Source organism: Alligator sinensis, unplaced genomic scaffold (assembly GCF_000455745.1).
Source record: "Alligator sinensis unplaced genomic scaffold, ASM45574v1 scaffold579_1, whole genome shotgun sequence".
NCBI classification, from domain to species: Eukaryota; Metazoa; Chordata; order Crocodylia; family Alligatoridae; genus Alligator; species Alligator sinensis.
Genome location: NW_005842023.1, coordinates 1,244,436 through 1,247,218, shown reverse-complemented (window position 1 = coordinate 1,247,218; position 2,783 = coordinate 1,244,436).

Below are 2,783 nucleotides of genomic sequence, written 5' to 3'. Positions count from 1 at the left end.
CACTATAAGGGAGGGATTTGATAAGTCTTCAAATACCTAGAAGGCAACTATAGAGAGGATGGAGATGGGTTTTTCTCTGTGGCTGTAAGGGACAGGACTAGGAACAATGCCTTCAAGTTGCAGCAGGGGAAATTTAGGTTGGAGTTTAGGAGGAACTTTCTGACTATGAAGGTGGTCAAGCACTGGAACAGGCTACGCAGAAAAAGTGTGGAATCTCCATCCTTAGGAGTTTTCAAAAGCTGTTTAGACAGATAGTTGGCTGGGATGGTTTAACCAGGGATGATCCTGCCTTGAGCAGAGGGCTGGACAAGATGATCTAATGAACTGCTTTCCAGCTTTACTTTCCTATGATCTCTAAACTCTAGCACAATCTGAGGGCTCCATCCTGCAACCACTTGAGCATCTGAATAACTTGGGCCCAGATGCACAAATATATTAAGGCATCCAAAGATGCAGATTGATGCAAAGTGGGATTTATAAAAGCAGTTAGGCACCTAAAGAAACTTTTACAAATCCCTCTAGAAGGCTATGCACTTTTAAGTACCTAAATACCATTGAAAAATCTGGTGCCTGCTACCCTGATTTAAGATTTTCCAGTAGACTAAGGGAATTTCATTGGCATTATTTTACATTGAGAGCTGTGTACCAAACTACCTCAGGCCCCTTATAAGAAATACAGCTTATTTGTTTGCAGGATGATAACCTAAGGCTGTTGTAAGGTTCAGATATGGTTTATGTATATCATATATTTAAAATCCCATGTCCACTGCAAGATGAAATAACAACCAAACTATGTTGAGGACTATGGTGCTGGAACTGGGTCATGAGACAGTCATATTTGCCATGAATGAAGATTTCAAAAGTTATAATAAGCACTATTTAACAACATGTTGGAAGTCAGACTTGTTGTGAGACAGCTTTTAATAAAATGGGCATGTGTCTCTTATGAGCTGGACTGAAAGCATAACTCATTTTATGCATGTAGGATATCAAAAAACCTCCACCAACTGGCAAGAACTAGATGAACTATTTGTACTAAAACACTATTGTGTAGTTAGTAAATGTAGCTCTTTTCTGCTGCATAAAATTGTTTGAATAAATCACATTTTGCATGCATTTGTTCATTGCTCAAAACTATGCAAGAAACATATTATGAAAATACATTTCAGTTTACATAATGTTCAAAAACTATTCACATTGCCATCAGGATTTGATTTGTGCAGTTTGCAATTTGGGCTGTTCTGACCAGACATATAGCACAGATTGGGAACTTTGTTTCCCTGATTAACCACGTTTTAACTTTTAGAAGCAGATTTCTGATCTGTATCCTCATTAGTATAAGGACTGATTTGTTCCCTGCCACTGTTTTGCAGTATTTGCCCACATCTTGCTGTTTAGCAAATAGTCATCTTGATAAATTTACACAGCAAATTTATCAAGGTGGAATATTCGTGGAAAGTGAACACAGGAGGGATGTGGACACAATTGAACCAAATTCTCCTAAAATTTGAAAGCTTGAAGAGAGCATTTGAATGACTTTCCCAATTCTGTTAGTATCTGATCACTACCAAACTCTACTTTAAATATTCAAGTCAGTCATCCAGAGCCCAATAACTTCTCCAGAGCTACAGAGCCAGTCTTCAAAAAGGCCTCCCCACTGTACAAATAATACTGACAATACTGATACTTCATACCCTATAATCCACCAGTGCAACATCTATAGGTTATAGCCACAGCAACACTGAGGGAGGGATGCACAACCAAAGAAGCAGCTCCAGTCACCACTTTGGGAGACAGACAAATATATCCACCACTGCAGCTAGTGCCTAGCTTCGTTGACACCAGCAGCACCAGTACAGCAGCTGGCACTGCCCTGTAGAGCTGTCCTGTTATGTCTCTGCTTATGGCTGAGAATTTTCACCACCATGAGATACTTGAATGAAAAGGCCACATTTCCAAAAGCAGCCAGTGGTCCCAAAAGCAAAAATTCCTTCAAACATGTCTGAGAACAACAGAAGTTTTCGGGTGTTGCACATTTTTAAAAATCTTGACGGGTTCTTTTGCTGATAAATACCAATAAATATAACATCTCAAGTTTATGTTGCTTTCTCAACACTGAGCCATCTCTTAGGAGAATAAAACCAGCTACAATAGCATTTCAACATTGCACCTCTCCCCCCTCACCCCACTTAGTATACACTTTCCCCAACACTCTAAACACCTCTATACACTCTTCAATCACATGGTTATAAAATCCCTTCTCTAAGACTCATCTCCAAGGGTTGCGTTCCTCATATGTTTCCCTTGAATTCCTTAAAGCTGTATAATAATCGACCAATTCAAAATATATAAGATGAAATGCAATTAACATCAAAAGTATCCTTGTATTCAGATATAATTAAATTATGGCATTTAGTATCCTCAGATTCTTCCTCTGTTCTCAAGTGTATAGATAAAGTTTTGTCTTTGAATTAAATTAAATAAAAAGGTATTATCATAGTCTTGACATTATTCAGAATTTCTCCTAAAAGTAAAAAAATATTTCACATGCCAATTTCAAATTAATTTGTTCTTTTTCTTGGTGTCTGAATGAAGTATGTTTTTGCTTAGAGTTTCAGGACATACATTTTCAAAGGGAGTATGTCATGTCTTCAAAAGACACTGCAAGTGGGGCTGGGATCCTCTGCTTACACCCTTCTGTGGTCCTAAACGTAGGCAGTCATGCTGTTATATGCATCTTTACTCTAAAAAGTGTTTGTTGGGCTGCAGTAATTCATTCCTGC